Below are 24,696 nucleotides of genomic sequence, written 5' to 3' on the forward strand. Positions count from 1 at the left end.
ATGCAAACCTCTATGGCCAAGATTGGTAAAGCTGTTAACATGGGTCGAAGACAGAGGAGGACCCCTGCAAATCGTACCACTGGAGAGCCTGAAACTATGCTTCAGAAGTAACGGCACGAGGAAAATGGGAGAGAATGTAAACTGTGGAAGAATCTTCAAAGCCCCAGGAATGACACAAGGTACCGCAGTCATCATGGACCATTACTGGGCGTGTGGAACCAAAGCATATATAAGACTACCGAAGAATTGGGGAGGCATATGCACACTGGTGAACGTCCACGTTCCTGCACTAGTGATTCCGAAAAATGACCTAAATCTGGACAGTTTCCCGAAAGCAGATGCTCATCTAAGGAGAAGGAGATCTGTAGAACTGGTATACAGGATGAAGAGAGAAAACTATTTTCCTACCAAATCGGAAGAGGCATTCCATGCAATACGATACGAGCACAGGCTGTTCAGCCTCACCTCAACAATATTCACCACACTGATCCTGCCACACGTCCAAGTCGGAGTGAACACTAAATGGCTGCAGATAACCAGATGGGAGTTATTGCAGACCATCAATACCACAATAAAAGGATTCAACGCTATCAAAGAAGAACTGAGAGCAGTCAGACTGATGACCCTCCAGAAAAGATATGTACTTGACATGATCACCACAATGGATGGAGGTGTTTGCGCAAAGATTGGAGAATCGTGTTGCACATTTGTACCATCACACAACGAAGAAAATGGAACCCTCACAGAGGCCATAAGCATGCTGACAACTCTAAAAAAAACAGATGACCGAAGAAACAGATGAAGTGGATGATGACAGCTGGTTTGGGAACCTATTCTCATGGGACACACAATGGATGCTGATATATTCAAGTTCCTGGGAGCCTTGCTAGTGATGGTACTGCTAGGATTCTGCGTTATCAAGATAATCATCACAAAATGTCAGAAAACTGCAAAGAAAGCCATTGGAATGAAAATTATGGTCGAGCTCGAGCCAGGCTGGAAGCCAAGGGACCTGACAGATGAAGAAATAATGGACTTTGTAAAGACCACTGAATTTGCACAAAAGGGAACGAAGTTCACTTATCCTAAAAAGAGAAGAAGGTATGAAGGAAAATGGATCTACTGCAGTCCAAACGGACAGTGCCAGCTAATGACCTGGAACAAAGATGAACATGTCAAGACAGCAGGGAGTTTAAAAGGCGTGATAAAAATATGGACTCCAAAGATGCACATGTTCACGCCTTCAAAGAGAAGAATGAAGCAGAGGGGGGAGTGTAAAGGAGAGGGGAGTTTAAAGGAGGTCCCAGACATGACCTGCACCCCTGCCCCTCATTTTGAGCTGCCAAGAGGGTACTCACCAAGGTGCGTGTTGTATGAGGAGCAAATGAACCAGCAGAGAGCTGCTCTGGGACTCTACCCAGTGTATATTAGAAGATCCGTACCTGTCGAAGCGCCCATAACCAGACAACCCTGGGCAGCACGGTACCCTATCAGACAGCCATACCAGCCACTGACACGAAATGAGGAATACCTACACACGATCCACAAAGAGACCCCAAAAGCCATAATGGAAGGCCAGTGGAACTGACAAGAGCCTGAACAGACACATGAGAGAGCAAGAGTGGCTAACAAAGGCGAACACGCCAGTATTAGTAGCTACAAAAATAAATGTAATACACACAGAGAAGAGACAATGTTAAAGCGTAAGGAGATGGTGCTACGAGACAAGATACAAGCAACCACCCTGTTAAACGTGTGTAAATAGGCTTGAAACGCATGATGCTAAGAAATCGATACTGCTTGCAATGCTTAGTAGAAGATAGAGCGGCAAGCGCCAACCTTATGTCTACCTCAATAAGGCACAGTATACAAGTGCGACTCCATTTTGTATAGCAGAAATGGGCCCAGGCTGCCAGAGGACTGACAGGCCAAGTTTCAAAACCCAGCCAAAGCCCAGAGAAGGAGCGAAATCAAAACTCAGCAAGACTGGCTCAGGCTTAGGAAATCGAGGTCCACCAGAGAAGGGGAGGAGAGCATGAGCTCACAGGAGTCCAACTTCAGAGCATACCAGCCTGCATGTGCAAGGTCAAGATAAGGGAGGCCCCAGTCAGGTGGCCGAGCCGTAGCAGAACTAAATATAATAAAAGCTAGAAACGGAAGCAGAACAGACACGTGACCAGCCAGGCATGAAGATGTACCACCGTCTGATGTCATCCAGAACCCAGGATGCCATAACTTTTCCCGATAAGAGACTACAGCTCTGAGGCCAAACCCAGCCAACTAATTAACACATAGCCCTAAGATACTGATTGATGGAAGGGAGGCAGGGTGAAACTTGGTACACCAGATCCTTGGGTGTCCGTTTTGCATGCTGCTAATTAAAGTGGAAATTTATGTCTAGGGGTGTAACTTTACCAATCACAATGGACCATGGAATCTAGGGTCCTATAGACACTGTAACCAATAAGATGTCGTACTTGTAGGGACGTCAATCACGTGTGATGTAGTGGGAAGGGCATAGGCGCCCACCCGATAAGACTTATCCAATCCGCATGCCCTATTATCGTATACAGATATAGTTACCTTTCGTAACCAATTATATTTCATGATGAATTTTTATAGAAATTAGACGTCAGTGATGACGATTTGTGTCTATAAGAATTGCTGTTGTACTAAAGTTCGGGGAAGTCGGAGCAAGACAGGTGTTCGCGATGCTGCTGATTACCTTATGCAGATGTATGTATCATTAAACAGACTTCCATTAGCCAACTTATTGAGTCCTGATTTTTGAGATGTGTTGGAGTAAGTGAATCCTGCACCCCCTGTCCTCACATGGTGCAGCTATCTTGTTTTACAAGTTCTTGAGGGTGAGAGCTGGCCAATGGGCCCGTCAGCTAATTCCTCCCCTCGTGAACACTAATATGGCAGAACCCTTCTTTCAACAGAAAGAGCTCTTATCTCACTTCCTTGTTCTTCTAAATCCCACTCATTTTCCTGTCTGTTGTGTTCAGAGAGTCTCTCTGGTTAATGGTCATCCCTGTGTGGTTACTGTTAAAGCGGCAGGTCTCCCTTGAAGCTGCATGGGGGCGTGATTGGTGGGTGAATGTGTATGAATGTGTGTGTGTGTTTTTGTGTGTGTGCACATGTATGCAAGTCTGGGGCCCAGCAGGCATTGGAGCATTAACACTGTTTGACAGGGGGAGGCCCAGTTGTACTGGCATTTTTGGACAAAACAAAGCCACCTTCATGTGTGTTATTAAGTGAAGGAGGGGTCGGGTGAGGGGAGAGTAGTACAATGGGGCTGGCAGCCTAGATTGTTTCATTTTATGGCATGGAATGTTGTACTCACTTTAATGGCAAAGCCAATATGATCAGTGATCTAACATGGGGGGAGAGAGTCATGTTTCCTTACTGTGGAATGGCACTGTTTACTGTAGTCAAACTCTCGAGGCCCTCTGCTTATGAACATGGGGAAGGGAGTTTTTACCTAAGCAGTTCTGACATTTGTTATAAGATATCCCCTTTGCACATTTGTCATTTGAGAAGGAGGGCAGTATGGGCCTTTTTATTTTGCCTAGACTGACTTGGACTTGTTTGTTATTTGTTTAATGGTCGAGACTACTCCCATTCTAGAGTTGTGGCCAGTTAGGAATTCTCCTAACCTTACCAAATGCAAAATAAAGGTTTTTTGCAACTTGTATCTATTGTGCCTGTGTCTGCTATTGATACCATGCCTTCGTTAAAGGAGGGGCACTCAACCACTTTTACTGAGGATACTCTCATAATTGTAGGAGAATCAGAAGAACCAGATTGTAATCTCCAATAAGAGAAACTCCAACTCCAACTATGAAGATGTCTCCCTTTGATCTCAGATCTCTTTCTTTGGAGGCTTGACTTTCTTTAAGCCATTTCCAAATTATGTTCTTCCACCTTAAACAATAAATCAGCAACCTTTTTTGTTCTCGCCGTTCACCATTGAGAATGCACCCTGTGCTCATAAATACTGCACATAGGTCCCAAGTTTCCCTTGACCATGTGTGAGAAGGCTATCCAGTCCTAGGTGTTCCCTTTGGATTATGGGAATGGTCGTTTTTTATTTCCCATTTGAAGTTAATAAAAACTGCAATTCTCAGAATGCAAAGCGACAACAGGTCTGGTTAGTCGTTTTAAGCATAACCATGGGAAACTTGAGAACTCTACACAAATGAGAATTCTAAACCCATTACTACCCAGAAAGAAAAACGTAGCTGATACTTCCTGGCCTTGAACATGTAGTCTACACTGTGAGCATAGATCCTAACACGATGCAAAGTGTATTTGTGCCATGCAAAGAACGGGCAAAGTCATTTTGTACTGCAAAAATGAATATCCACTGATTTTGCACGGACTTTGCACAGCAAAAATACACTTTGCACGGTTCCATGAATCAAGATTTGTGGCAGCAGTGCAAAGCCACTTTGCAGCAGTGTAAATTAACTTTAAACCGGGGAAATATTCCATGAATCAGACTTTTTCTGCATGAAAACATTGATGAAACTTTGGACAAATTTCACATGAGTGTATTTGGCCAGCTCAGTGGCCTACCAATTTTGGTGAACTTTCATGGATGGGAAGAACGGTTCTAGAGGAAATAAGCTTTGGTTTCTCCTATGTATCGTTAGATGTAACCTGAAATATAATTCTGCTATTGTTGGATCATTAATTCAATACACTTTTTTAGTTGGATCTATAATTATGGTTACAAAGCACAACAATGCAGTAAAATTGTAAACCGTTTCTGATTAGCAAGACGACAATGTGTCAGCCATCATCATGCACAGTTTCTCAGTGTTTGGCCAGATGCCTCGGAACACATGTGATGAAATCGCTTAGCACAAACCCTCTTGTACTGTTACATAAGTCAGTAGTTATTTTGAGATGTATTACATTACGAAATCAAGAAACATCTTGGCAAAACAATTAAAGAGTGGAAGGAAAACCCTTTCTCCTTTTGATGTTTCTGTTCTTGCAGATTTTTAGGCCAACGGTTGTGACCACAGTGACAAACACGCTCTCTGTAACGACCTCCGTCGACACCATTGTAATCAACTTTGCGGATGGCGCTTCCATGAAACTCGTTCTGGGTGGCGACGGAAAGGTTGACATCACATCTGTGAGTGACTCTCTGATCCCTTCTCTCTGCGGACTCTGTGGAGACTTCAGCAACACACACTTGAGCGACAATGAACTAAAGAGAGTAAAATCTAAGAACTCCATTGATGAAGTCATCGCTCTTTTAACAAGTGATAAAATAAGTTCCTGGTAAGACTTGTATTCTATTTGGAGCACAGTCAATGAATCCTCTCCTTTTTGTTGCCAACAAATGTGATTAAAAAAAGAGCGCCCGGCTAAGGCATCCATCTGAGCACAAATACAGATGGGCAGTAGGTCTATAGTGCAATCAGCAGGTTTCCCAAAAGGCTGGGGCACCTAAAGCTCTGGCAGGGTGAAATCAGAGGCAGCCTCTTCATTCACTGACATGTGTTGTGCTCTGCCAAAGTCCCGATGACATTTCAGTCTCTTGCCAGTATGGAAATCCCCCAATTGACATTGGGCCTCATTACAAATCTGGCGGTAGCCATGGCCGAAAAACCGGCAGGCTGCCGCCTGGCCGAAAAACCGGCAGGCTGCCGCCGTACTTGAAATACCATTCTGCCTCCGCGATTGCCAGAATCACCGGGGCATTATAGCCCCGGTGACTCGGTAATTCCGGAGGCGGAATTCCGTAAATCCCCATTCCCCCGATAGGACTCCATGGGGATGGGGACAATGGAAACACTGGTTCCGTCTATGACAGAGCCAGTGTTTTCATTTCCGCCAGCAGGCGGATAGCGTTACTCCCGCCAGATCAGACTTGGCGGAAGTGACACCTCCCGCCTGCAGGACTCGGAATCAGCTGGTCCAGAAACAACTGTGGCAGCGGATTTATCGCCACCATTGTTTCTGGACCGGCAGAGTCATAATGAGACCCATTATGTCCCATCTGCTACCACGACGCAAATGTCCAAGCTCCAGCAGGTCTAGTTGTTGACAAACAGGTGATCTGTGAATGCAGACTATCCTATACCCATTAGTTACATTTACATTAAATTGAATTTTTACAGCTTGCATCTCACACATTTTTTAAAAAAAGGAATTGATGCAGAATAAAGTACACTTTAGAGATAAAATGCACATTTAATGTGCCACTCTCAATTCAACAAATACGTTCTTGGGTTCCTTAATCAAAGGCCCACGAATAGGACCCACAAAGTGGAGGAAACGAGATATAGCCCTGTCCAGCCTGCATTATTGTAGCAACCTCTATCCTGGACTCCCCAAAAACGTGATCTAACAAATACAGGTAATTCAAAATATGTCTGCTTGATTTATCTCAGGGATAAGGTGTCAAAGTGCCACCTTCTCTCCCCCTGATATAAAACAATTGCACTGGCCCCTGGTTGAGCCCCAGGATCACTGTGTAAACATTCTGCATTGCCCACCAAAGCTGCCGAGTTGGGCCTGTCTGCCTCCAATAAAAGATTTTTAAAAAGTACTTTTCATCGAGACTTCCGAAGTCTTCCATCTTTGTTGTCACTCGCCACGAACAGGGCCGTTAAAAAGGCAATAAAGTATTTTCACGACAGAACTCGAGGTCGGCTCGCCGCCATGCTGTGCAACAACCTTCCCACTGCTCTCCAGGTGGAGAAAAAACATCTGCTGTTTACTAAAAGACTTTCCTTTTCAAACATTGTGTTGACATATAAGCCCTCTCCGTCCTGATCATTGCTTATCTATCGCTGTCCAGCCTGTAGCCTGGCCATTCAACCTCCCAGTTGCACCAGTGAGACTGGGGCAACTATGCACTCATTTCCTCCTGAACCACTCGATCCATCTGCCCGCGCTTATAATTGCCTTTTCTCCTTTAATACTTGAGTATACTGTCCTCTCCATCCTGCACTTTTCCCTTCCCCTCACCATCCTCTCACTTACCTGGTTTCACTGCTCCAGAGCTGTAACAATCAGGCTCCTTCCCCCCTTGCCTTGTTCTCCCCACAGGACGCTGCAAAGTGGCTTTACTCATAGTTTTCTTCTTATGAAATACAAGTGCATAAAAGTGTCATGAAATCAGTTTATGGATCCCACAAAGAAATGGGTATATGTCTGTTATATTAATGTGAAGAGAAGGGGCCCTGCATATTTACAAAGAAAGGGTTTCCACCCCTGTATATTGAAACACATCTGTAGACAGAAAACATCATTTGTTACAACACAGAAAGGAAGAGAGACTAACTTCCCTTTCCCAACTCTGGCGAACAGTAATCGGCCTCGTACAATTTTTCTAAATTAAAAATAAAAAAATAATAATTAGGCTTTTATATGGCGCTACAAACCCTCAGGTATCTGAGCGCTGCTTATTATTACCCACGGTATGTGGTGCTCATTTATCGACCTCGGAAGGATGAAAGGCTGAGTTTGGCCCCGCCGGGATTCGAACCTGCGTTAACAGGCTCTGCACGGGTGTCAAAGCGGGCGCTCTACTCGCTGTGCCACTTGACCGGTTAAATAAGCTCTATAGGATTCCACCCTCCATGTGGGGTCCTCTTACAACACTAGATTTCACCAGAGGTTCTCAGGATACTACTTAGCACCTCCCCTGCCCCTTAGCGCAAAAATTTGCAACTGGTCTCTCGCAAGATGTTTTGGACTATTGCTCCCATGACCGCACATCATTCGGTTTGTGTCATGTCTGCTAGCTCCTGTGACCGCGCCGTGCTTGTGGGGGAAGAACCTGGCATTTACCCTGTCGCTCGGGTCAACGCCGTCGGCATCACGGCCGGGGCACTACATTTCCCAACAGAGATAGCGTTCGAAGAGGACCTGGAACGGTTGCTTCCGTGTGTTCCACAACTCACTCGGAATGAGTTAGCTATTAAGCCACGCCCCCATAGATATCCAGTGCTCCAAAACCGTTGGTCCGACACGGCTAGCAGCGCTTCATAGATTGTTCCTGTAATCCTTGTTTTCCCTGTGTTCTGAACCCGGTCTGCTGTTTGACATTGCCTTGGATTCTGACTCTGTGTCTGACGCTCCATTCCGCGAATTGATTTCCCTGTGCCTTTTTCACTAGGGACTGCTTCTGCACGACGACTACATTACTGGTTGCCCTGTTTTCCTCCTAGCTATCTCTCTTTCAAGAGTGCTCCCACATCTGGATCTCTGCTCCTGATCACACGTGCCCTCGCTTTAGACGCTCTGCTGCACAGCGAGACACGTTTTTTCCCTCGATCTAAGGCTGGACACATTCTGGTGTCTGTTCTAGGGATACACTGCCTTCACTTACCTGGACGCTCTGCAGATCAAGTGAGGGTTGACATGTTTTACTACCCTGCAAGCCGTGCTCTCAGGAAGAAAGTCATATTTCTTCAGTGCGACAGGGTCTGCTAGTTTCCCTAGACCCAGCACAGACCCAATGGAGTAAGACAGATTTAGGAGGCACTACCTGGTGCCTGTCTGTCTACGATGGATCCAGGGGCGGATCCTACGGCTGCCTTAATGCAGGCTTTTTCCACACTACATACAGACATGGCAGCAGCTCATGCTTCCTTGCATCAGTGCATGGATGTCATGCAAAGCCTAGTGAATCCACTACCCACGGATGAGGAGTTCAGGGATAGTCCTGCTGCAGCACCCCAACCCAGTCCTCCTGCACCTCAACCTGGTCTAGCCCCAGTGGTGTTGCCCGGTCTGCTCCCCTTAGCTCCTCCCAAAACCTATAGAACCTTCATAAATCAATGCTGGTTGCATTTTTTGTGTAGTCCCTTGGCATTTCCTAATTCTACTACTAAGGCCGCCTTTGTGCTTTCACATATAGGGGCCACTGTTGCTGCATTGGCCATCAATTACTAGAGTCAAACGATCCCGCCTTGTACGATTTTGATGCTCTATTAGCTGCAGTGAATTTGGTCTTTGTTGCTAGATATAAAGCCCAAGCCTCTGATTTGGAGTTCTTGGTGCTGGCCCAGGGCAAGCAATCTTTATTGGCATATCTTGCTCGATTCAATCAGTTGGCTGCCGAGACCACCTGGCCAAAGCAGAAGAAAGCGGCAGTCTTTTATAGGGGCCTTTCTGACAAACTCAAGGAAGCGTTATCCGTTGTTACTTCCATTCCGTCGGTTTTACCCAACCTTCTTGATCTAGTGTTACAGGTGGATGCCAGCCTACAACAGAGGCGTGGAGAACGCCGGAGCCCAGAGATGCATCCTGATAAACATGAGGCCACGCCATCTCTAACTCAAAGTGATACTGAACCAATGCAGATTGGGGCAGTCAAAGGACCTCTTACGAAAGCTGAAAGAGAGAGACGGCTCCAGAACAACCTCTGTCTATATTGCGGACAGACTGGGCATTTCATTTGTGCATGCCCTAAACGTCCCACCAAATGCACAGGAAATGCCAGGACCCGTCCCTAGACTGAGCCAACGAGACAGGTCGGCTTTCTGATGGCTCGCACAATTGTCCGGCGGTCTCGCATATCTACCTGCCTATGATTTTCTTGTTGCCTAATGCCCGGACCTTTTCAAGCCCAGTCATGATTGGTTCCAGGGCTACAGGCAACTACATTACGTGCAACTGGCGGTCGCCCATGGAGCACCAGTAGTCGAAAAACTGGAGGCGGTCCATGCTGTGGATGGTTCTTGTCTGGTTTCGGGTCAGGTCACAGAACAAACTCAGCCTATGTTGATGAGTACCTCAGAAGGGCGTGCAGAATACGTATCCTTTGATCTTATTTCCGCACCTCAGTTTGGGATAATCTTGGGTCTCCCAGGGCTACATGGGTAAAGCAGACGGTTGCCTTTTCTTCCCCGTCGTGCACAACAGAGTTTTTTCTTGCTGAGGAGGTTCCTATCTCTTCTCCATGTCTGGCTTTGGTGTCAAGCACACATTCTGTCAGTGCTGTTGCTCAGGCGGGGTCCTCCATGTTGCCCCCGGTGTATCAGGATCTCTCTGATGTTTTTGACAAGGGTTTATCGGAAAGGCTGCCGCCTCATCGGTCATATGACTGTCCAATCAACTTGGTACCTGGTGCCGTCCTTCCTCATGGTCGTATATACTCATTAATCCGACCATAGGAGTTACAACTCAAAGCCTATATCGAAAAGGCCCTACAGCTCGGCCATATACGACCGTCCCGTTCCCCAGCTGCCTCGCCGATCTTTTTTGTCCCAAGAAAGACGGAGAGTTCCGCCTTTGTGTGGACTACTGCGCACTCAATGCGGTAACAATCAAGAACTAGTATCCTTTGCCACTCATCTCTGAACTACTAGAGCAGCTCACAATATCTAAGATCTTTACCAAGTTGGATTTGAGGGGGGCCTAGAACTTGATTAGAATGAGGTGGGGGGATGGGTGGAAAACGGCCTTTAAATCCAAGTACGGCCAATTCGAGTACCTGGTAATGCCGTTTGGCCTATGTAATGACCCTGTGACCTGGGGCCTATCTCGTCACAGAAGTATCCATCGACCCAGCAATTACACCCAGTGGCATTCTGTTCCAGAAAATTGACCACCCCTGAAAAAGCCATTCGGGCCGTGTTCAAAGAATAGTGGCACCACTTGTTAGGTGCAAAGCAGCCGATCATGGTCTACAGGGATAATTGCAACCTACAGACTTTGTCCACTGCCAAATGTACAAATTCACGACAGATCCGATGGCATCTGTTCTTCGCTCAGTTTAACTTCACGGTCACCTACCGACCAGGTCCTTTGCATGGCAAGGCTGATGCTCTTTCACGCATCACAACGATGAATCACCCCAGAAACCCGTCAATACCATCTTACGGAAGGATGCTGTGATCTGTGTTTGCACCGCAACCGGCTCTTTGCTTGAGGACATCCGTCGCTGGGTGGCGGACTATGCTAATGCCCTCCAAACGATACAAGCACACTTGGTATCAGGTCTTCCTTTCGTACGGGAGCATCTATACGTCCCTGACGTCCAAACCAGACTGCAAGCTCTACACTGGTCCCATGACGCCCCGGCTAGCAGCTCACCCAGGACAAGCCAAAACATACGATCTACTGCACCGATGGTGCTGGTGGCCAAATATGAAACGGGATGGGGCAGATTATGTATCCAAGTGTTCTGTATGTACGCAGTGCAAATCTGAGCCTGGCAAACCCATCAGTCTTTTACAGAGAATGCCTATCTTGCAGAGAAGATTAGTTAATGAAATTCCTAGATGTTACCTCATCTACTATGGTTCCTGAAAAACCATGAATGTTCCAGAGTATGCTTTGAGCCCTGTATAGAGGAAGGCAGTCACCTAAACCTCCTCATGGTATGTATCAATTTCAGTCATGCGCGGCATGAAGTCTGCTGGGTAACTTCATAGCACTAACATGCCATCTTCATAGAGTGCAACGTTAATATCCTCCTAATAATTGGTCATAATTGTTTTATAATTGCTTATTGATAACAGGCTTACCGCCAAGAGGTTTCTAAGTGCCGACCCGGGGATTGAACCTGTGTTGCTCCACGTCATCTTGCTTCCACAGCAAGCGCGTTGCCCCAGAGCTATCCTCCCGAGACTCATCACCTAAAGACACTGTATAGTAGAGAGATCTTGTATAGCTAAGGGTGTCACATGTTCTATACACCTGTCAAAACATAATGGAGTCAAAGAGCCACTTGATACTCAAGGGCTCTCGTGTCTGATCAATTAAGGGCAAGGAAAATATCAGTTTGCGCTCATACTATTGGGCACTTTTCATTAACACATATGGGATGTTAAACTGAACCTTCAAAGACAACAGGAAGTACAGACACTAAATCAAAAGCTTTTTCAGCATCAACAAATGTACAAATAAGTTGAGAGCCATCACTGACAGCTATTTTAATTAAAATCTGAACTAAGCTGGTGTTGGCTGTTGCTACACTCACAGGGATACAGTCGTAATGTTCTTCTGCCATTAAACTGATCACCCTGTCAAGTCTATTTGTAAGTATCTTTGCATAGATTTTACAGTCATCTTTAACTGAGATTGTTTAATGAAAAAACGATGTATTTGTGTTTTAGAACGTGAGTACTAGAGCCCCTCAGAGAGCACGGTGGGCAACAGTCACTTTTTTTGTTTGTTTTGTATTTGCTTTAATTAAGAACAATTTTTAGCAAAAGTATTACATCATAATGGTCAATATAGAATCCATTCCAATTCATCAAAAAAAGAAAAGAATTAATAGCTTAGAAAAGAGCAATATCTACATTTGTTCACATGGAAAGTAAAGGTTCCAAGAATTTGGTCAGGGCGATCATGTGACACGGTTTGTTCCCTGCTATCAACAATGCCCACCAAATATCCTGCTCTTCACTCTGAAGTACCGAAAATACATTTCTGAAATCTTTGGAGCGACTTTCCACTAAAGCTGAACAGCAGATGACCAGATGCTTTATTGATTCCACGGCCAAAGGATCTTTACAGAACCGGTATTTATTGCAGACAGATAGCCAAACAAATTGCTTGAATCTCATTCGCAGTGTAAAGATTGAAGCGAATGCAGAGAAATTGATCTCTCAGTTTTTGATCCGCTGATTGATTTAAGTAACCACATACTACATTGATCTTCCGGGTTCTGGTGGAATATGGGCGATCAGTATATATTTTGTTGCAGTATCAAGAGTCAGGATTCAGTCTAACTTACGCAACTTACGTTTAATCAACATGGGATTGGTAAGAAGGACCTTAATTGAGCATCCAATCTCTTCCAGCAGAGCACATGTTTTGCCTCTCCAGTTCTGTAACACAAGGGTTTCGGAAGCAATAATCTCCTTATGCAGCAATTCAAGGATTGCCGGGCAGTTAGGTAAAAAACATTTCCACAGAAAAGCAAGATTCTTCCAGTCAACGATTGATTTTAACGAGGACAAGCCCAGTTAATGACATATTCTTTGGATTGTTGTTGCTAAAGGGGAGATTCAACACCTTTCTCCAAAATAGGCCTTCTAGTTGTGACTAAACCATAGATTGAATATTAGGCATTGCTTCAGATCCGTAGGTAATAGTTGGAATCGCCTTTGATTTGTAAAAGACGAGCACTTGGAGGATAGAGAATCATCCATATTTGTGATTTATGGTGAGTGCTTGGCTAGCCAAAACTTTAGATTTGGCTCTTAAATGCGACACCATAGGAGCTTCCGCTATTGTGCCGCTAAGCCAAATTCCCAAGTACTTGAAGGTGGTTACTTGTTCGATAGGCCAACCCTCAAGTGACCACGAGTATTTGTGACTTCCTTTATTTGAATTTCCCAGACTTAGAATTTTTGTTTTAGATTTGTTAATCTCTAGGCCATTAGTTTGAATAAATTTTGCTAGCTCATTCAGTTGCCCTTGAAATACTATAGTTGTCTGATCTACTAGGACCATATCGTCGGCATAGAGTATGCGTGGGAGCAAAACTCTGCCGACGGCCGGTGGAAAAGCTCTTAAATCAGGATCTGAGTTCTTTATATTGTCCTGAAAGAAGTTGAATAATGCTGCAACCATTGAGCACCACTCCTTTGGCAGTTGGAATTTCTTTGGAGAGAAGGCCTGCTTTATTTAGTTTAGTCAAACTGTCAGAGATGTAGAACCATGCAATGCATTTAAGGGATCCAATAATGACTTGGTTTGGTTTGGTTTGCTGCCTCCAGTTTACTGCACAACCTCTGATGGTTGATCTGGTAGAATGCTTGGACCAGATCGACAAAGGCCATAAAGATTTTTGGTTTCCTTGTTTCACTCGACCTTTCAGCATGTTAAGAATGAAAATGTTTCCAGTGGTCCCAACTCCCTTCACAAACCCAGTTTGTAGTGGGTCAGTTATTCTTGAGTTCTTACACCAGGTGCTGAAATGATCTAATATGATTGTGCCGTACAGCTTTCCTATCACTTCGAGAAGGACGATGGGATGGTAGTTCTTTGTATTAGTACATTTCCCATTTTTAAAAATGGGGACCACCATCACCCCAGTGTGATTTCTGTAGCAGCAGCGTGTGCATTAAGGGTGCCCATATGGCTTGATGTTCTTTGAGCATAAGGTTTGTCAGTCCATTGGGACCAGGAGCTCGTGAGTTATTTAGCTTTACAATACAGCTCTGGATGTCTTCGATGAACAGTGAGAAGGCACAGGCGACTATATCAAAAGGTCTGTGGTCAGGTGTGTTGGTGTCAGAAGCGGGAGGATATACATTTTTAAAGTGTTCAATCCAAACAGATTTCATCTGGTCATCTGAGGTCCCACTGCTTTAATTAGGGGCCAAACATCTCTTGTTATTTTCCCAACTAAGATCTTTAGCATGGTTTTGGAGTCTTGATACAGCGACCGTCTGAATGAATAGAGCCAATTCTCAAAGCTCCTTTATCCCAATCGAAGATTTTCTGGGGCAGATGATTATCCTGATCTTCTAGCTACTCTGGTGAGCCTTCTCAACTATTTTCTATGTTCAACGAGCTCCAAGTTGAAGACATGAACATGGTTAAAGCGTGATTGGTATCTTTTATAAGAACTGATGGTATGAGATTCTAAGTGTGGTGTATATTCAATCAGTGTACCCTCGGCCCTAAAAGATGCTGCAAGGTTGCCCATGCTGGAATTTGTCCACTTTATGCGTGAGCCACCGCCAGTGACTGATACTGTAGACATCATTTTTTGCCACGGATTCGGGGCAGTTCCAGAACATTCCATCTGCAACACATGGTGATCACTATTCTTTGTTCGTAGAATCTTAAACAAGGCCAACTGAGGCAAAAAGTGGCTTGAAACAAAGATATAGTCGATCAATCATGGATGAGCGGCCCATATTTTCCCAGGTCATATGGGGCGGCAAGTTATCCTTAGTGTTACCGTTAAGCATGTGCATGTCTTTCATGGACATTAATGTGTTCCACATACTGGCTCTGGAGTTATGAGTAGGATGGTGTAAGTTGGTTTGTTCACTGCCATTGCTCGATAGACATGAGGTGTTTAAGACACTGCAGAGTATTATATTCCGAGTTTGTTGGACTTTGTAAGCATCATCTATCAGATGGGATATGTTATCAATGAATACTTCATTGGATGTAACAGCCAGGTTCCAATAGACGTTGATTACGACCAACTTGGCTGCTGACGTGAGATCCAAACCATTGCTCACCGTTTCCCAAGTTAGTAGAGTTTCTCGGACAATGGGATCGTTGAAAAAGGTTTAATTGAGATCAACAAGCTTCCAGACTTGATGGCTGTTAACAAGCCCGATGTCAAGCGTCCCTTTATGCCCTTTGTGACTGGGCTTAAAAAAGTCGTAAAGCCATCCAGAATTGGATTTACAGGCAACCAGGTCTCTTGAAAACATAAGAGATCATAGTGGCCCATGTTTATCTCGCTAGATTTAGTCAGATGACTAAAGCCTTGGGTATTCCATGAGGCTAATGATAAGCAAGGGCATTTCTGATCAGGTTTACCAGGAAGATTCGTCTCACTTGATGTCATAATTGTGGATTGCTAGAGATTGTCATGAACTGTCAAAGCTCTTGACAGCTAGGACCAATCCTGGTTTTTCATTGCACCTTTGGTTCAGATGACAAGTAATTGATGCTTCTTACTTGTCGTGAGGTCTTTAATGATTCAAATATTACTTTTAACTTTGATCCCAAGCCAATTGGAGCCCGACCAGTTTGAAGAGGGTCTAGATAGTTTGGCTCTGGTTTGTCAATATAGCACTCTTTATTGGCTGTTTCAGCCACATGGCCTTCAGGCTTAATGTTTGTTCTTGGCTGCGTCAGCTGAGCCGGAAGTTAACTCTCTCGCTCCGAGTCCTTTAATGTCGCAAATCCAAGCATCAACATGCTTTCTGCAGCATTAAGTAGCATGTTCTTGATCACAGGTGAAGTCAAGCATAAATAAATTTGATCAGTTCTCCGATCATCCACAAATTCAATTATTCTTACATCTTCTGAGCGAAGTTGCCTCAAGTTGGGAATACAATGGATGAGGTCTAGCACTGTTCTCCGGTTGAGGATGAAGTTATCTTTCTTGTCCCAAATTCACTTGAGTTTCAGCGTTCGATATTTCGGATCTTGCAATGGAGGGCCTTCAGTCTTTCTATTCGTATGGCCTTTGCCATGTCACCTAATCGGTCTGTTGCTAGACGGTCTTTCACGTTCTTTAATGTGTGGATGGATGGTACTAGAAAGCTGTCCAAACTGGCTGGGTCAAGACAGTTTTTATAGCTCCTAACTGAGCTATGGGGCGCTGGTCCTGTAAAGGTAATGATGTCCTTTTCTGGCCAACTTTTTGCATAGGCAACATAGATGATTTTGAGTGTGTCTCCCTAAGCGTGACTTTGTTAAGAAACTCTTTATGGATTGGACCATGAAGGCATCTTGTCCTTTTTTCCGCCATGGTAAGAAAAAGAGGTGATGAAAGGCTTACCAACGGCAGTCTTGAGTGGCTTCAGTTTCTATTTTTGTTGAAGGGGGCACGGATATGTCTCGTAGATCATTGTTGCCTATGTTCGATTCGTCGATGGAGTATGTTGAAAGGTCCAGCAGAGTTTGTAATGATGGGCTTCTCACACTAGTCGAATCCTCGACCGTTGACACAGGTGCTTTTGGTGGAGTGTGCGAAACTGCAATCTTAGTTGACACATCCTTTGTTTTTGGAGGGGGGAGAGTTCTCCTTGGAGTTGGTTTTGGTGCACCTTTCTTTTTTTTTTGATTGCAAGGTAGATGGTACATTTGCTCTCATAGGGAAAGTGTCTTGAGACACAGGTTTAGCCAGAATTGTCTTATCTGGTCGATTTTGTTTATTCGCCATGAATATTGCAAAAGCTGGATTTACTGCATCTTCTATCAAGGCTACATCTGTTGAGATTTCCTCAATTTCTTGGTCAGACCAGACACACAGGCCCTTGCTTTTCTGTGATTGCGCTGAGATTGGGGCTTTACTTGATGTTAACATACAGGAGGATTGTGGATGTTCTAATTCATCAGTTAAGTCCACTTGTTGAGTCGGAATCATGGTCTGTGTTCCTTGAGATGAGCTTGTATGTAGGTCAGGTTGCATGTTCGCCTTCCTCAAGACGAGTGGCCGCTGGTCGAGTGCTCCATGCGGGCCATTAGCTGTAACGTTACCTTCAAGAAAGACTTTCTTCGAATGAGTCATGGCCAGCAAGGTAGTATGGTCTTTAAGGGTATCAAGGTAGCAAGGGTGGTGGTGATCGTCGACATCATGTTGAGGAGGTCCAGGTTATTTTTCCGAATGGTAGGTTTTGTAGGAGAGCTTTGCTCTTGCTCAGAAAGGGAGTCATGTGATATGGTAGTACTTGAATTCCGGCACACAGAAGTGATACTTGATGTGCGTGCGGGACCTGAATGCATAAAGTCAGGGGCCAGTGTCTCTGGGTCTAACATCGCACACCTGTGATCAGAGGAGGGTCCAATCTCAGTATCATTAATAGAGGTGGGTAGATTTGGACTTGGGGCAAGAAAATCATCAATTGCTGCTTCATATAACGGGTATGCATTAGTATCTGATGAAGATGATGGTGCTTGAGGGGCCGACACAACATGGCTCAGTGGGGAATCTAACTTCACAGCACCCGTCAGTTGATTTTGTGTTGGCCCGTGTCTGACCACATTGGAGCGATCTTCCAGTGAGCTTGCAGGTTAGCTCATTGCTTGGATTCTTGGGAAAACTTTGTGTGCATGGGATAGTTTATTTTTCACGCCCCAGGTTGTAGAAGGCATCAATAAAATGTTGTCTTTGTCTGATCAGGTGAAGGGTGCAAAATCATAAGACTTGCTTTCTGCAGCATCAAGTAGCATCAAATTGCGGCACCATAATTAGCACCAAGGTCCCTTTGCGGGTCCCTACTTTAACGGCTGGTCTACACCAGCCGTTAAGGTCGGGTCCCGCAAAGGGACCTCGTAATTAGGCGCTAATAGGTTAACGGCGCGCCGCAGCCTTTTACGGCGCCATTAACCCATTAGCGCCTGGGTCGTAATGAGGCCCAATGTGTAATTTGTTTTAATCCCTCCCTACTTTATGCTGGCATTTGCCAAATCTTGCTAACGTTCTGTGGTAATTAACTTGTTATTTACCTTGTTAAAATGCCTACATATCTCAGTAGTTCCAGTATTGTTGCTACCCTCAGACAGAGCTGAAAAAAAGTATCTTGGGTATCAGCATTATGCTCATACACAGAGGTTATATAAACCTCTTACCGATGAAAACTCATCTATTCTACCAGCCAACAACAATGCTGTATTGGTTTGATATATGGTCACGCTCATTGGCTAATTGCAATTTAATATAGCTACCCATCAGTTAGGGAACTTCCATAATGAGGGTAATTCCTCAGACTCACCTGGACATGTAGATGTCGAGCAGGTCACTTTGCTTGTGTCGACACACTGAAGAAGGGAACTGCGGCAAGGTGTAGATGTGTGGTAGGTATTGGCAAAATCAAGGTGTGCAGCGGTCCGGTAAGGTAGGTAAGGCAAATTACTCAGCGGGCAACAGGTGGAGAGGTACCGGCAAGAGGAAAAATGCGAGTCAAGAGTTCAGGCTGGACAGACAATCCCAGAAAGACAGGGGAAGAACAAGGAGTATGGAGGGACTCTAAAGAAACATGGGGGAAAGCCAAAAGAAAAGAAAACACAAATAAGCCAGCAGGGCAACAAAAAACCTAGAGGCAAGGCAGGTCCAAAAACCAGAAACAGCGCTGAGAGCACAGAGCAATACAGCCTACCCAGGAGCATTAAGACTCACTGAATGAAGGAGGCAGAACAGTTTTATAGTGGTGGGAATCCGGCTCCCAGCATCTCTGTTTTTGAGGAGTCAAGCAAAAGTCAGGGTGAAAGACAGCCAAAGGCCCCCTCGCTTCCGAGTAATGGTGGCACAACTTATTTGCCACCACAGAGCCCGCATATCACGCTCAGTGTGCCTGAGTCCATGCACCAACACCAGCATCCACCTCCAGCATGGATAGACATGCCAGGTAATTTCGCCCAGGGAGCAGCACTGGGTTTGTTGTTCGAAGCTCCTGTCTTTTCTGTAACGAGGTAGGTCTCTCCTGAAAACAATATCAATATGTTCAGCTCACACAGAAATTAAAATACCCAGTCCCTTTTAAGGATGAGGTACTTGGAATTCCTGGATAAAATCATAAAATTGGTCTAGGTCTTTCTAAACATCTTATTCAGGCTACCTTCACATTACACATTAAAGGTGCATTATACTGCACCTCTTTCTTCTATTGTCTCCTCTTTTGGGCTGTTGGCCCATTTTTATGCAGATGGCTCCAACCTGTTCATTTCATTTGTGTCTTGTTCTGATTCTCTACAGCCTATCTCCGAATGCCTTTTTTCCATCCATGCGTGGATGCAATCTCGTTGTCTCCACTTGAATGCCACCAAGATAGAAATTATTTTTTTCCAAGTGTCTACGACCCCACCCACCCACATTTCTCTCACTTTTCATAGTTTACCCCGTGTCGCTCTTCCTTTTTCCTCTACCGCTGACCCCCGTATTTAAGTGTTATTATTGATTCCTCCCTTCAATTCACTTCACATAGTATTGCACGATCTTACTGATTTCAACTTTTCAATCTTAGAAAAGCTCGCTCTTTCCTTTCTTTTCATGCCACTAAACTACCGGTTACTATTCTTATTTTCTCTTCTCTTGAATATTGTTCTTGTCTTCTTCTTGGTCTTCCTGCTTCGCACTTGGCCCTCCTTCGCTCTATCTTTAACTCTACTGTCTGCATTCTTTGCACCATTTCCATTCATTCTTCTATTACACCAGCACTCATTTCTCTTTGTTGGTTATCTTCCGAAACTTGCTGGCAATTTAGTTTTCTCTGTATCATCTTCAAATGTGACCATGATCTTGCTCCTGATTATTTATGTTCCCCAGTATCTATGTATACTCCCACTTGCCCACAAGGTTCAGAATCCCAAATTCTGCTCTCAGTTCCTAAACCGCTGTACGCACAGTCGCATTTTCGGTCTTTCCGTCTTCTTGCCCCTAAACTTCGGATCGCTTTACCATTGCATATTTGGTCCATATCCTCTTATTCTCTTTTCTGTACTACTTGTACTACTCTTAAAAACCCTTTTCTGTCTACCACGTCCTTTGGTTCTCAATTTGCTTTTGCACTCATTTTTCAACTGTTTTAAATCTGTACGTTTCATTGATGAGTTAGATTGCCACAGAGAACACTGCTGACCTTTAAAACTGAAACAGTACTTAATAAAAGTATCTAGTCTCTATTGTAGCATTTAATGCCAATGCTTTGTTATTACTCTCATCAATGAAGGGAACATTCTTCCATGTATTCATTTAAGCTGTACTGAATGCTGCAGGAAAACCTCCACCCTAGCTTATCATAAGATCACAACATAACCTTTCTGATCCCAGCTAATAATTTAAAACAATAATCCTCCACTGTAACTGTTTCACTCTCTCCTCATATGGCTAAGAACCTTTCTTTTGCTGTGCAGGTCCAAAGTTCGCAATTACTTGGCATCAGTGTTCTCCTATTAGGATTTTACATCTATAAGTCTGTGGGCCTCATTACACGGACGACGGTAAGGGTTAACGGTCACCATTAATGGTACCGGTGACCGTTAACCCTTACCGCCTTACTACGAGGTCCCTTTGCGGGTTGGAGACTTTAACGCCTGCTTTTTGCAGGCGTTAAAAACCAACCCGCAAAGGGACCAGGGAGCTAATTACGGTACCGCAATTTGCGGTGCCATAATTAGCACCTTCCCCATTCCCATTATGCCCTATGGGGCAAAAATGGGAATGGGGAAGGGCAATGGGGGAAGGGGGAATTACCGCCCCACCAACCTTGGAATAGGGCGGTAATTCCCCTTTCCTCCAAGGCGGTGCCGGTATTTTACCGGCATGGACCAAGGTGCTACTAGCACCTTGGTCCACCGCCGTCCGTGTAATGAGGCCCTGTGTCTTCTTTTTATATTGCCAGCAAACTTCACACTCCATTTGCTGCAGACTTCTTTGAATAATTGTCAGGCAAAGAGATTCAAACCCAGGGGCTAGGGGGATCTTCTTTCCCCTCCGTAACATCAGTTATTTTTACATGCATTCCTATGGGACTTCTACCCCAGAAATTCCACATTCAGTTCCTTATCATTGACCTGCTCTGTCAGCCCCTGTCTCCAGGGCTGCCACAGACATTTCACATGCTAATAGAAGCAGGCTATGTAGCCTTAGCGGTGATTGGTGTGACTCATAAGATTGTGACCTACCACTGCCCCAGAGCCATTCCTCCGACTTGAGGCATTTAATAGCTCCCATACATTCAAAATTAGAACAAGAGAATGCAGTCAATTCTGATCCTACTGGCGGTGCAGGAGGTCGTGTCATTTTCACTTTATACATTTTTGACGGGGTAACTAATAGAGTCTTAAACCCACAAGAGATGAGTCATCCCTGTGCTTGGTGCAGGGAATCATTCCGTCCCCAAACAGTGGTGGTGAGCTCGATGACAGCTAAGGATCCGGGGGTTGAACCTCTTGATGAATGATGCTCGATCACCATCTGTAGATTGGGACCCATTTAGGAAGCCAGCATTACCCATAGGGTCTAGACTATAAGTGAAGAAAGTGGACTCAATGGTGTAACTACAGAAGAAGGTTGTATGACAATTAAGTGGGGAGCAACTTTATCCTTCAGCTCCTTCTCATCTCCATCTGCAACTGCAACTAGGGCCTGGTCCCTTCAGAGTCATACAGGGGCCATACCACCCCCTACTCGGCCCCCCACCATCCTTTGCCAGCCCTGGCCCTCGGGTTCCCTTCCCCGGACTAGCCCAACCTGGTCCTCGATGTCCACCGCACTCATCCACCCACCCCCTTCATCTGGGGCTTGCCGCCTTGGCCCGCCCAGCACTTGCCCGAACACACCCTTGGGGGTACCCCACTCCTGCACTTCTCCCTCTACCCCCTGCCCCTGTGCCCCTGGCACTTACCACCTTGTCATGCACTTGCATGGTAGGATTGTTCAAATGCCAATATAACCGTTTTTGTTGTTCTACTTTTTTCATTCCCTTCCACCTCTCCCCCCTCCATCTTGTCTTGTGGTGCCTGGAAACACCTGTGTAAAGGTGCCATCCAAATGTCCAATAAATAAAATAAATCTCCTTGGTCGCCTCTACTTCTGAAGGCAAAAGATGTTCAGTTTTGCAGACAGAGAAGTCAGAATACCCGTCAGTCCCAGAGGGCAGATATTGAAATGAACAATTCTCCTCGCATCAAAATAAGGAAGTACCTGAAAGCAAGTAGATAATCAGCCTTAATAGCACTCAGTCTGTGATGGAGCACTATGCAATATGCAGGAAACCATATCCAAACTTCTGCCTCCACATCTAGGTTAACGTGGTATAATGAACTATTAATTCTTAAAAAGCTAACATAATTGTTTAATAGATAGGACTGAGTAAGATGATGATTTCCCACTTGTTAAAAATATGCATGTTACACTCAGAGAAAACTCTTCAGTAGTTCGGGTGGAAGCCAAACAAATGCATTTCCTTTGGAAAAATATCATTGAAATTAAACTGTAGTTATCTCTCATATTTATTACATGTATGTGATATTCCGTAGGATTTCAGGGAAATTCAATACTTCGAAGAGAACTTTATAAAATACATCCCATATTGTCATGCAAAGATAAAATCATACAAATTCTGCAGTAATGTTTTTGCAATGGAAAATGTTCCATAACACATGCCATGGAAATGTACATTCCCATGTTCTGTGGAATTCTTACTATGCATTGTTCTGAAATCAATCTAAATAATGTACACAAGATGCAATGTCCATTTTCCTAGAACAATCCAATTATGCAGATAGGTACATTATTTTTTTTTCTTTATTTTTATACGGTTTTTATAAACCTTTAAAAGAAAACCAAATCAAAAACACGAAAAGAGCCAGAAAAGAACAGTACAAGCACAGAAGGACTGTCCAAATTGAGTAAGAGGTTCATCAAGACATCCCAGCCTCTTCCAAAAATATCGCACTTTATAGTACCAATCCTAAAGGACATCCACCAGAACCTATTGAGCTTGATCCGACGAGAGAGACTTAGGGTCTTTGGAGGTTGACAAACAGTTTACAGTTATTTGAGTAGATGTTCAGGATTCTTTTAGCCTTAATTCCAGGTCCTTAAGAAACACCACTAAGGCAAACATACGTTTTTGGTCTGTTCCCTCAAACATCCGATGCCACCAATCGTCCGCACTTAGTGTATAGAATTTCTCAAATATCGACCCGAAGGCCCGGGATCTCAAAGAACGTAGATATGGGCAAAACAGCGTGAGATGTTTCAGTGTTTCATCATCCGATTTACAAAAACGACAGGATGAGATCGTTCTCCCATTAAAAAGATCTTGGCGTTCTTTAGTGTTTATTAGATTCAATCTGAATCTCAAGTATAAAGATCTTGAAAGCGCATCCGGAAATTTGGCTAGGTAGTCCTGTAAATTGCCATATTCCCTTGCTTCTCCTGGAACGTCAGCCATTACTCGGCAGATTAATCTAAGTTCGATGCCAATCCCATGACCACACTCTTTTTATAGCTACTGTCGGATTCTCTAAAAGTGTGGTTAGTTTGATGTCATAGGATTCCATTATCTCGTGGCAGTATTCCATCCACATTTCTAAGGTTGAACCAACTGTCTCTTTGTAGGGATTTAGTATTTCGAACTGAAGAGCTGGGTTCGCAACTTTACATTTCCTAAAGAGGCATAGGATGTTCCAGCAAACTCTAGCATGCATAGATATTAATCCTAATTCATATCGGATGCAGGCGGTTGAAGTTCCCCGAGGTAGTTGTAACACTCTAACCCAAAAGATGTTTTCAAGGATTTTCCAAAGCTCATGCGAGCATCCTAAGGCATTTTCACCTCCGTAGATTAATGCTGGCACCACTTTTTGTTGATAAAATGACACAACAGGTTTTAAAGAGAATTTGCCGTATTGTCTTTTTAAAGTCGCAGCTTGGGATGCTAGTTGACGACATTTAGCTTTGGCAGTTTCAGCCCATGGCGAATCATCTAGATTAGCACTTATTTGCATGCCTAAGTATCTCGTATCACATACAGTGTGGATCTTTGTTTTTTCGAGAAACCAGGCTGGCTTTATTTCTGTTTTCAATGTTTCAAAAAATCCACAGATTTCACAGAAGGTACATGTCGGGAGTGAACCACCTTATATTCACACAAGATTCACTAAATATGTCAGTGTCACTTCCTGTGGATCAGATATTGAATTCAGGTATACGTTCATTAAGGGGTTACTAATTAAAATAGGCTATATTTTTGTTATTAGGTAGGAGATTCCCAGTGATCACATTTCATGACATGCTGACATGTGATATGTATTGTTAGTGAATTATGTTGTTGCACAATAGAACATACTGGTTCTAAAGATTTGCGAAGGGAAAAAATATTAGTTGCAGAGGAAAACTAGAATTTGGTAGAAGCAGGCGAGTATATTGAGTGGCTGTCAATGATTGTGTCTGTTTATCATAAGACAACATAGTAGTTGCAAAGACAAATCCTTAGTAGCTTTGTGAGGCAGGAGAGTATAGTCACTGGTTTTTATGCATGTGCCATCTTTTTGTGGCAG

The sequence above is a fragment of the Ambystoma mexicanum genome, chromosome 1p (assembly GCF_040938575.1).
Source record: "Ambystoma mexicanum isolate Mex_15411 chromosome 1p, UKY_AmexF1_1, whole genome shotgun sequence".
NCBI classification, from domain to species: Eukaryota; Metazoa; Chordata; class Amphibia; order Caudata; family Ambystomatidae; genus Ambystoma; species Ambystoma mexicanum.